Source organism: Oncorhynchus nerka, linkage group LG10, assembly GCF_034236695.1.
Source record: "Oncorhynchus nerka isolate Pitt River linkage group LG10, Oner_Uvic_2.0, whole genome shotgun sequence".
NCBI lineage: Eukaryota > Metazoa > Chordata > Actinopteri > Salmoniformes > Salmonidae > Oncorhynchus > Oncorhynchus nerka.
In genome coordinates this window covers 44,774,325-44,787,108 of record NC_088405.1, presented here as the reverse complement: position 1 = coordinate 44,787,108, position 12,784 = coordinate 44,774,325, and the positions used below count along the sequence as shown (strand labels likewise).

The window sequence follows — 12,784 nt, the reverse complement described above, 5'->3', positions numbered from 1 at the left end:
TTCGGTAAACTAATATAGATACATACCATTTTTAAGATTATAATTAGAATGGATCAATACAATAGAATGGGCCACCCTGTTCTTTTTTCACAATTGGTGATTACATAATTATGCATTGTTCACTTCCACTCGCTCATCAACTCACCAGTTCTCCCCCTTTCTCCCCATCATACTTAACTTAAATTTATTTAATCTGTTATGTGTGAAATTTGTTTCGGTATAGTTTAGGTTCAGTTTCGTGGCATTTGTCGGGGTGATTATCAACTTAACTTTCAACTTTTGGAAGAAGGAGCGGAGCAGGCCCTACTGTTGGGAAATGGGGGCCTTCTTCTATACTAGTATTCTTTATTAGCCCAGCACCTATGTTTTTAAGAATTAGCGTACGACCACAAACTTTTCTATAGATGGTACGTCCTTTTCATACGGCACTCCAAACTGCAAGACTCCATTACGCACCGCCATTTGGTTGTGGACCTGAGATGGAAAATCAAATCGAAGAGGATTTCAACCTCAGTAAGACATTAGAATTCACAACAGAAGATTATGCCCGTATTGTGATGAGACTGTTTGTTTGACAATCATGTTGATCCAGTTGAAACAATGGAATCACTACAAAAGACACTGAAACACCTATATGACAGAGACACGTATGCATCTTCACGCCGTCACTTTGAGCGACTTTTTGCGCAAGAAATTGATTCCACAAGGCCTTAGAATCCAGAGGGCACCCACAATCGGCAGAGATGATGAGAATTTCTGTGACCAGTGGTACCAAATTACGAACAAATACTCATTTTATCCTATGGCTCTCATTATCCAGGAAATAACTGAGCGTCTGGGTGGAATACATGAGAAGATACATGCGGGAGTTCACAACTGCACGCAGCAATAAATGACTCGGAGAAACTCAGAAATATGGAGAGCAAACTATTGAAATTCACTGACCTGGAGCAGGACATCAGAGCGAGGAAGATTAAGAAGTTTGAGTGGCACTCCAATGACTATGAACAGAATGAGGTATATCTGTGGAGAGGGAATCCCCGACGAGGCCGTAGACCGATGTGCGTTGACGTCAGACTACCCAAAACGGGTTACCCTACCTCCACACTCGAGTGCATCTTCTCTTGATGCATATTCTGATTAAATCAATGATTTTTTTAGGACGCAAGCGAGGATACCTTGAATGGTCCAACACGGGTCAGAAGCACCGCGGACGTGGATGAAGTGTTGGAGGGTTAAGAAGAACAGAGGAGCAAGGCCACGATTGGACACGCAGTCAGAATGCCTGAGTGTGATTAACCTTTCTTCACGTTCCTTCACCACTTCATGTGAGTTGGCCTTGAGTAAGGGTTTATCTTTCGTCCCCAGAGCATCATGTAATGACTTTGACACCACAATAGAGTTTCAGAAATTATTTTGTATATTGAGATTTAGGGAGTTCTTTTGTCCCATAAATGATGAGTCCAAATGTGGATGTGTCGAAGTATGGGTGAGACGAGTGTTCAGACTATGGGTGACACAATAGAGAATTACATTTTCCACAGAATGTATACCCCTTTTCGAGCCAAATCCACCTTTTAGTCCGCCTAGAAACCGAGATCCCTCCCTAGAAACATGCTGCCGATTGGTGTAAAAAGTTTTTAGTAAGAAACGGAAAGAGTAATAATCTCCCTAAAGAACAGAGCATTGGATGTTTATTTTTTATTTTTTTAATATATATATTCCACTTTGATAGTGCATAATAGTTAAACAAAGGTTAAATAAAATGAAAAGGGCGGAGCTGTGGTGGTGGTAAACCATGACGAGTATGTGAATGAGATGCTGCCAGCAGGAACATGGAGCGCTCCATGTCAGTAAGTCATAATATTTTTTTTTTCTTTGTTGCATGATACCGTTACAAGAGCTAATACTCCACTCATACAGTGTAAGGAGTGGAGAAGCCCTATGCATAATACACTGGTCTACTCCTGGAGTAACTCCCTGTCAGAGAGATTGTGGCCAAATACCTGTGATCTCTCCAGAGCACAGAGAGATAAGCTCCACTCATAATAGTATTCCTGATACACTTTGTAAACCTTCTTCACTGTGGCAGTCTGCCTGTGTGATGACATGGCATATTATCCAGGGCCAATGGTTGGATTGGATTTACTCTACTCACTCCAAAACTCATGCTCTCTCCCTGTAAATGTCTCCCAGACTTGAATAAAACCTAGCATGTCCATTCCCCAGTTGAGTGAGCTGGGCTGTGGAGCTCTGGAGCAGTACATAAAAAAAAAACCTGTCACCCTGTTTTCAGCTATTTGCAGACTATTCCCTGAGGTAGGACTCAAGTTGTTCAATGGCCTCATTTTGGCTTTATATAAACACTTTTTTTTTGTAAGATTACAAAACTGACTTTTTCATAGCATGTTTGTCACTTTGGTCTTCACATTTTTACTGACTTCTGTGGTAAGTTAAACATAAAGACAAATACGGAGAGCTATTGATTCAAAAGGTCTAAAATAAATGCAAGTCATGTCCAGAGTGATTACATTTTTATTAATGTATATCAGACAAATCACACAGCTGTCAACTAAAAAATATATATACAGTGGGGAAAAAAAGTATTTAGTCAGCCACCAATTGTGCAAGTTCTCCCACTTAAAAAGATGAGAGGCCTGTAATTTTCATCATAGGTACACTTCAACTATGACAGACAAAATGAGAAGAAAAACCCAGAAAATCACATTGTAGGATTTTTAATGAATTAATTTTCAAATTATGGTGGAAAATAAGTATTTGGTCACCTACAAACAAGCAAGATTTCTGGCTCTCACAGACCTGTAACTTCTTCTTTAAGAGGCTCCTCTGTCCTCCACTCGTTACCTGTATTAATGGCACCTGTTTGAACTTTTTATCAGTATAAAAGACACCTGTCCACAACCTCAAACAGTCACACTCCAAACTCCACTATGGCCAAGACCAAAGAGCTGTCAAAGGACACCAGAAACAAAATTGTAGACCTGCACCAGGCTGGGAAGTCTGAATCTGCAATAGGTAAGCAGCTTGGTTTGAAGAAATCAACTGTGGGAGCAATTATTAGGAAATGGAAGACATACAAGACCACTGACATTCTCCCTCGATCTGGGGCTCCACGCAAGATCTCACCCTGTGGGGTCAAAATGATCACAAGAATGGTGAGCAAATATCCCAGAACCACACGGGGAGACCAAGTGAATGACCTGCAGAGAGCTGCGACCAAAGTAACAAAGCCTACCATCAGTAACACACTACGCCGCCAGGGACTCAAATCCTGCAGTGCCAGACGTGTCCCCCTGCTTAAGCCAGTACATGTCCAGGTGCGTCTGAAGTTTGCTAGAGAGCATTTGGAATCCAGAAGAAGATTGGCAGAATGTAATATGGTCAGATGAAACCAAAATTTTACTTTTTGGTAAAAACTCAACTCGTCATGTTTGGAGGACAAAAAATGCTGAGTTGCATCCAAAGGACACCATACCAACTGTGAAGTATGGGGGTGGAAACATCATGCTTTGGGGCTGTTTTTCTGCAAAGGGACCAGGACGACTGATCCGTGTAAAGGAAAGAATGAATGGGGCCATGTATCGTGAGATTTTGAGTGAAAACCTCCTTCCATCAGCAAGTGCATTGAAGATGAAATGTGGCTGGGTCTTTCAGCATGACAATTATCCCAAACACACCGCCCGGGCAATGAAGGAGTGGCTTCGTAAGAAGCATTTCAAGGTCCTGGAGTGGCCTAGCCAGTCTCCAGATCTCAACCCCATAGAAAATCTATGGAGGGAGTTGAAAGTCTGTGTTGCCCAGCAATAGCCCCAAAACATCACTGCTCTAGAGGAGATCTGCACGGAGGAATGGGCTAAAATACCAGCAACAGTGTGTGAAAACCTTGTGAAGACTTACAGAAAACGTTTGACCTCAGTCATTGCCAACAAAGGGTATATAACAAAGTATTGAGATAACCTTTTGTTATTCACCAAATACTTATTTTCCACCATAATTTGCATATAAATTCATAAAAAATCCTACAATATGATTTTCTGGATTTTTTTTCTCTCATTTTGTCTGTCATAGTTGAAGTGTACCTATGATATAAATTACAGACCTCATCTTTTTAAGTGGGAGAACTTGCACAATTGGTGGCTGACTAAATACTTTTTTGCCCCACTGTATATATCCCTTTTCCAGACAAGATTAAAGAATGGGACAAGTAGACAAAGTGAATTTAATTCAATGCTTGCATCTGTATCCGTTTTAAATGAATTTGAGTGGTTATACATACAATACATGTTGACAGAATGGCTGCGAGCCAGAGAGAGACTGTTTCTGTTCTCCCAGGTAAGGCTCTTGCTTCCGGTACAACTGAATGACCCAGTATTCATTCAGGCAGCTTGAAGAAGATCTGTCACCACCTGGGCCCATTTCACATTATGTACCATTTATCACCAAAGCCATGTTAGCATGCACTGCACATGTTGCTGAACAATTCAACTATTGTTCTGGTCATTGATTTATGTAAATTCATAAGCATTGACTAATACCTCTTGGGTCCTGGTGTGAAACGACTGCTGAGATGCTTTGTAAGTACAGGCCCTGGTCTGTCTGCGTGCTGCTTTTTAGTGATCTAACTCCATCTGAAATGTAGCTAGCTAAGATGGTGAACTCAGACTGATGGTGGAAGTTTGGTAACATTAGCTAACCCCCCCAGCAGTTTCAATCTAAATGCATTTTTATCACAGAAGACACAATTACAAAATGAGTACTTGAGGCATGTTATGATGTAAAACTGTACAATGTCAGCATGTCTCAGTACTAAAAGGATTTTTATAAACTGGGTGGTTCGAGCCCTGAATGCTGATATCATTTAATTGTACTGGTCTAATTATATTGGTAACCAGTTTATAATAGCAATAAGGCACCTCTGGGGTTTGTGTTATATGGCCAATATAACCCTAACCCTAAGGGCTGTGTCGTGCATAAAGAATATCCGTTAGCAAGGTATATTGGCCATATACCAAAACCCCTCGGGCATTAATTATTCAGTAAGGATTGTGTAACATAAAGCAGGATTATAATGTAGGCATCCTGTAAGGAGATGACGGCTCATCTCATTTGGCTCTGTGATCTCTCCGAATGACGCAAAAGATAGATCTCTTCATCTGAACGTTCCTTTTCTTCTATTATTAACACCCCTAAGACGACTGCCACACAGCCTGGCGAATAGATTGTGTTAATAAAGATAAAGCAGGAGAATAGAGGGAGGGTGGGAGGGAGGGAGAGATATGTAGTCTTTGGTTGTTTGTAGAATAACACTGGGCATATGAGAAGAGAGCATTGCCCCTACGTTGTCAAAAGTCATGATTATGTATTACATACAGCATCAGAGTCCAATGACTATGAACAGAATGTGTAAACGAAGAACCTTTTCAATAGCTCACATAGCGAGTTGGCAAAGTTATGGTTTCTACTGCCCTCCTATGTTTACTCATAGGTAGTTGAAGCTAGACATAATTTGGAAGAATTCGGGAAAGGCCTATATGTGTTAATGTGCATGCAGCAGGTATCCTGGCGGTTAAGAGTTTGTGGGCCAGTAAACGAAAGGTCGAATCCCAGAGACGACTAGGTAAAACATCTGTCTGTGCCCTTGAGGAAGATACTTATCCCTAATTGCTCCTGTAAGTCGCTCTGGATATGATTGTCTGCCTAATGACTGAAATGTATGCAGGTTTGCATACATCACGGGTTGGAAAAGTTGCATATTCTTGAGTGTTATCTGGTGTGCACACCTGCTGTTGAGGTGCTATTTTGGTTCAGTTCTCTTTCTCCGCCACAACAGTGCTTTAGGTTTAGTTTAGTTAGGAGCAGCAAGTAGCATCTAGCATTTTTTCCCCCGGAGGGTTGCCAGTTCGAATCCCGGGTCTTACTGGGAAATTCTGGCTGAAAGTGAGCTAGCATGCCAGGGTTGCTGGTATCGAAATCCTAAATGCCGTTGCCCGCCGTTGTGCCCTTGAGCAGCTACACACAAACCTGAAAATCAACATGTGCAATGCCAAGCGTTGGCTGGCTCGCCACCATTGGACCATTGGAGTCATGAATCACGCTTCACCATCTGTCAGTCCGATGGACCTATCTGGATTTGGTGGATGCCAGGAGAACACTTAACCTCCCCCAACAACACTTAACCTCTCCAACAATTGCTCCACAGGTATATGCATGTGTGTCTTTCGGAGGGGTTGGCCAACCGGAAGTCAATTTTTGGTTGGCCCTTTCGGAATTTCATTGTTCAATTGAGTATTTTTTTTTCTCCCACATACATCACAAAAACTGCAACTATACAAAACATCTAACATGGTCAGCATACTGTTTCCAAATTCTGTGGAATGTGTCTGGTTAATGTTTGGTTTTGTAATGTACAGAGTCTAATTGGATGTAGCTACATAGTTCAGTTCTCCAGTTTGTTATTGAGGGTGGATGTAAGGCTTTCCAACTGATGGCTACACATTTTTACCTATACAGCAATTTCACCTAGATTACAAACATGTCTATTGATCACCAATATTTACAATTCCCAAAAACATAAACTTGGAGATGGATGTATATAAATTCCTAGACACAATGTACTTGCTTCCATTCAGCCACAAGAGCATTAGTGATGTTGGGCAATTAGGCCTGGCTTGCAGTCGGCGTTCCAATTCATTCTAAAGGTGTTTGATAGGGATGAGGTCAAGGCTCTGTGCAGGCCAGTCAAGTTCTTCCACAACGATCTCGACAAACCATGTCTGTATGGACCTCTCTTTGTGCATTGTCATTCTGAAATAAGAAAGGGCCTTCCCCAAACTGTTACCACAAAGTTAGAAGCACAGACCTAGAATGTCATTGTATACTGTAGCATTAAGATTTTCCTTCACTGGCGCTAAGGGCCTAACCCTCCTCCACCAAACTTTACAGTCGGCACTATGTATTGGGGCAAGTAGCGTTCTCCTGGCTTCCACCACACCCAGAGACGTCCATCGGACTGACAGATGGTGAAGCGTGATTCATCGGTCCAATGGTGGTGAGCCAGCCAACGCTTGGCATTGCACATGGTGATTTTAGGTTTGTGTGTGGCCAGAAACCGTAGATTGTTGGTAGCATTCGCGCAAAACTGAATGCACGAATCACTGCTTTTAGTCGGGGCATGGCGACTGGAAACAAGACCGAATACAAACAGTGTAGTTATTCCCTCCGCAAGGCAATCAAACAAGCTAAGCGTCAGTATAGAGACAAAGTAGAGTCGCAATTCAACGGCTCAGACACGAGAGGTATGTGACAGGATCTACAGTCAATCACGGACTACAAAAAGAAAACCAGCCCCGTCGCGGACCCCAATGTCTTGCTCCCAGACAAACTAAACAACTTCTTCGCTCGCTTTGAGAACAATACAGTGCCACCGACACGGCCCGCTACCAAAACTTGTGGGCTCTCCTTCACCGCAGCTAACGTGAGTAAAACATTTAAATGTGTTAACCCTGGCAAGGCTGCCGGCCCAGACGGCATCCCTAGCCGCGTCCTCAGAGCATGCGCAGACCAGCTGGCTGGTGTGTTTACGGACATATTCAATCAATCCCTATCGCAGCCTGCTGTTCCCACATGCTTCAAGATGGCCACCATTAGGAATACCTATGTAAGAATGCTGTTCATCAACTACAGCTCAGCATTTAACACCATAGTACCCTCCAAACTCGTCATTAAGCTCAGGTCTCGACCCCCGCTCTGTGCAACTGGTTCCTGGACTTTCTGACGGGATGCCCCCAGGTGGTGAGGGTAGGAAACAACATCTCCACTCCGCTGATCCTCAACACTGGGGCCCCACAAGGGTGCATTCTCAGCCCTGTTCACCATGACTGTGTGGCCATGCACGCTTCCAACTCAATCATCAAGTTTGCAGACGACACTACACTGCTGCCAACATACTGACTCAAATCTCTAGCCACTTAATAATTACAAATTGGATGTAATAAATGTATCGCAAGTCACTTCAAACATTCAAATGCCACTTTATATAATGTTTACATTCCCTACATTACTCATCTCATACTCTTCTCTATACCATCTACTGTTTAACTATTTAATAATTTAATCCAAACTGCTTGCCTGCGTGTCAACGAGCGAATGTGTCGCCAGGCCCTGAAATATAACTTTGTTTTATTTTTTTCCCTTGAGTCTCTGCAAGTCCCACTTCTCCCACCTTCTCATTGGTTTTTAGGAGAATATACCCATGTGGGTGATTGAAAGATGGACTGAGGTCCACACTCCAGTCCAGTGGGTAGTTGAAATGCACCTTAAAGTTGGTTGCCAGCCATCATATAAAGTCCACAGTGGAAGAAGACTGAAGGCGGAGAGATTACTAGAAACTAATTGTTGGATTACAGAACACACAATTTTGTGTAACTCAAAATGGGTCAAAATTCTACAAAGCTCAAGAAAAAAAGGACATGGTGCATTTCAAGTAAAATAACAACCTAATGTTTATGTCCCAGGACACATTACATAGCAACAGCAAGTTAGCCAGCTAAATGTCATGAATGTTTCATGTTTTCCGACTTGTCCCAAATGAATATGGTTGGTTCAGAGTTTGTTTTGATATTTCAACCTGTGTCCTGATTGCGTCTGGTGTGGATGTACAATATCAACATGCGCACGATGGCGCATGCGGCGATACGTGCATGCCCCGGTCTAGTCAGCATATTAGGTTGTATGTGAAAATGTTCATACCCGCTCCTATCTGGGACCAATGGTTCTCTATTTTGTCAATTACATCTGTTTGCCATTTTTTCCTTATAGGTTCTATAGGTTCTAAACCATCAGAGTTTTACTAAACTATTCCTTTGAAGTTCCAATTCAACTATCCCTTTGAAGTTTAATAACACATTTTAATATTTATAGCTACTTTAAAATAAATACCTGCGGTCAACGTGTGCAATACCTTAGGAGATGAAGCAGATCCTGTTTTTTTATTTAAACTGTCTCATTACTTTACATTATGAAGCTTACTATATTTCCCCAGAACAGTTGAGTCAGTCACCTGTTTGTTTTTAAAACTGGAGCACAACTGGAGAAGCGGGAGCAGGTTAGTCCAGTTCTGTATTGACAGGTTGTGGTTTATATTGGAAGTCGTGTTTTTTTTTCTTCAATAGAGTAATCAGGGATATGCAACTATAGTTTTCCTTCCCAGAAAATTCATTAGTGCAACACAGGCAGAAAATAGTTTAGTTTTCGTCAGTTGACAACAGAAGTGCAAAGCTATTTGGCTGGTAGCCATGCAAGTAAATGGGCTTGCAATGGAAAAGCAAGGTATTTTTTGCAAAAACGATGCATGGCCATAATATTTCTGTTTTTCTTCATGTAAATCTTGCATTTTATCAGAGAAAAGTAGACTAGCTAAACTGAGAAAAGTACCTGAGAGAAGTAGCTACACATCAGAGTGCTGTCTGCTGTATAGAATGCCCATTTGTTTATTCTCATCTGAGTGAAGAAGTGCAACTGAAGCTCAAAATTAGTTTGATGCTGAGCAGAAATTACGATAAGAAGCCATTTACATCTGTGTTTACAAAACGCATGAAGATTCTTGTTCTTGTTTTCTCTTTTTTTTTCTGTGTGAAAAATGCAGAATTCTACATTAACGCAGCCCCTACGTTTAACTGAATGGGGTTTGCAGAATTAGTGGCTGAATGGACAAGCTGATGGGGCGTCATATTGTGTTAGCTTTCTGCCGTGTTTGAGAAGTCAAAGTTATTTGTACAGCTGCCGCTATCTTGATTTCCATGGGTATTTTCTCTTCTCTGTTATGGTCTGTCTTATTCCCTCCCCTCTTCTGAGCAGAGGTAGGCCCATTGCCCCATACTCCACACAGACACAGTGTGTAGCCTACACATGCTGCTCCAGAGCCAGTAGGCTGATGTTCTTCCTTCAGACAAACATGCATCAAACCTTGTTCATTTGTACAATGTCTCTTTCACATTCGCTTGTAAATGTCCAAACTCACCGAAAATTATGTTCCGTAAAAAAATTGTCCTCTCACTGTCAACTGCGTTTATTTTCAGCAAACTTAACGTGTAAATATTTGTTTGAACATAAGATTCAACAACTGAGACATAAACTGAACAAGTTCCACAGACATGTGACTAACAAATTTAATAATGTGTCCCTGAACAAAAGGGTGGTCAAAATCAAAAGTAACAGTCAGTATCTGGTGTGGCCACCATCTGCATGAAGTACTGCAGTGCATCTCCTCCTCATGGACTGCACCAGATGTGCCAGGTCGTGCTGTGGGATGTTACCCCACTCTTCCACCAAGGCACCTGCAAGTTCCCGGACATTTCTGGGTGGAATGGCCCTAACCCTCATCCTCCGATCCAACAGGTCCCAGACGTGCTCAATGGGATTGAGATCCGGACATTCCTGTCTTGCAGGAAATCACGCGCAGAATGAGCAGTATGGCTGGTTGCATTGTCATGCTGGAGGGTCATGTCAGGATGAGCCTGCAGGAAGGGTACCACATGAGGGAGGAGGATGGCTTCCCTGTAAACTCACAGCTTTGAGATTGCCTGCAATGACAACAAGCTCAGTCCGATGATGCTGTGACACATCGCCCCAGACCATGACGGACCCTCCACCTCCAAATCGATCCTGCTCCAGAGTACAGGCCTCGGTGTAACGTTCATTCCTTCGACAATAAACGCAAATCCAAACATCACCACTGGTGAGATAAAACCGCGATTCGTCAGTGAAGAGCACTTTTTGCTAGTCCTGTCTGGTCCAGCGATGGTGGATTTGTGGCCATAGGCGACGTTGTTACAGGTGATGTCTGGTGAGGACTTGCCTTACAGCAGGACTACAAGCCCTCAGTCCAGCCTCTCTCAGCCTATTACGGTCAGTCTGAGCACTTATGGAGTGATTGTGCGTTCCTGGTGTAACTCGGGGAGTTGTTGTTGCCATCCTGTACCTGTCCCGCAGGTGTGATGTTCGGATGTACCGATCCTGTGCAGGTGGTGTTACACGTGGTCTGCCACTGAGAGGACGATCAGCTGTCTGTCCCGTCTCCCTGAAGCGCTGTCTTAGGCGTTTCACAGTACGGACATTGCAATTTATTGCCCTGGCCACATCTGCAGTCCTCATGCCTCCTTGCAGCATGCCTAAGGCACGTTGACGCAGATGAGCAGGGACCCTGGGCATCTTTCTTTTTGGTGTTTTTCAGAATCAGTAGAAAGGCCTCTTTTAATGTCCTAAGTTTTCATAACTGTGACCTTAATTGCCTACCGTCTGTAAGCTGTTAGTGTCTTAATGACCGTTCCACAGTTGTTTATGGTTCATTGAACAAGCATGGGAAACCGTGTTTAAACCCATTACAATGAAGATCTGTGAAGTTATTTGGATTTTTACGAATGATCTTTAAAAGACAGGGTCCTGAAAAAGGGACGTTTCTTTTTTTTCTTCAGTTTAGGTATAACTTTATGAGCTGGATTGTCTGTCTTTGCAACGTGTTTGTATTTTGCGCTCATTAGCATCTTTAGCTAGCAGCCTCCATTTAATTCGCTATTACTTGTGCTAATTTTGTTAGCATTCTGGTAATAGACAACCAATGTTGTTGTTTTTTGCATCCTGTTGTGTATTAAGGTGTTAATACGGTATATCCTGGTATGAGAGAAGGATGATTGGTGACAGTGGGGGATAAATGTTTTCCCCTGAGTGATCTGATTCAATCATGCTCGGGTTGGCGACAGTTACTGCAGCACCAATCAATCAGTCCAGACTGGGTGTACGATAGGGCTGTGACTATACCAGTTTCACAATAATTTCTCCCATGTCAAAAATTTAAACATGAAGCAGACTCAACTCTTTGGTCCTGTAAAATTCAGCCGTATGTAACATATTGTGTGCTACAGCTTAGAAAATAACTACATTTGACCTTGGATGTTTCCAACATTAGGGCTGTTTTTCCTAAATAAGTTGAATCCACTTGGTGTTTTGTTTCTTTTCCACAATACTAACAAGTATTGTGATACTGATATCGTCCCGGCCCTAGTGTCCAGGATTGATCATCGAACACCGGCCAGGATCTCCTTCCAGAGAGACTTCAGGGATTGTAACAAACTCTGTTTCACGGTAACATGGCTCTCTCGGGATATACTTTATATATTTAAGTATATATAATGTGTATATATATTTTATTGCGGGTGTAGCGAAATGCTTGTGTTCCTAGCTCCAACAGGGCATTAGTATCTAACGATTCACAACAATACACACATCTAAAAGTAAAAGAATGGAATTCAGAAATATACATTTTAGATTGAGCCATGTCGGAATGGCATTGACTAAAATACAGTAGAATAGAATACAATATATACATATGAGATGTGTAAAGCATTATTAAAGTGACTAGTGCTCCATTATTAAAGTGGCCAGTGATTCCATGTCTATGTATACAGGGCAGCATCCTCTAAGGTGCATGGTTGTGTAACCAGGTGGAAGCTGGCTAGTGATGGCTATTTAAGTATGATGGCCTTGAGATAGAAGCTGTTTTTCAGTCTCTCGGTCCCTGCTTTGATGCAGCTGAACTGACCTCCCCTTCTGGATGATAGCGGGGTGAACAGGCAGTGGCTCGGGTAGTTGTTGTCCTTGATGATCCTTTTGGCCTTCCTGTGACATCGGGAAGGCCAACGTCTACTGAATAGAACTTTCGCATTCCGGTCGCATTCCGCGTCGCTCCACAGGTAGTATCACTTTTTCA

General features: G+C 42.4%; 1 protein-coding gene across 2 annotated transcripts in view; it reads left to right on the top strand.

Annotated features, from left to right (window-relative positions):
• Positions 1–12,784, top strand: part of wdr11 (WD repeat domain 11) — a 150,314-nt gene that overhangs the window by 58,781 nt on the left and 78,749 nt on the right. The window lies entirely within an intron of this gene.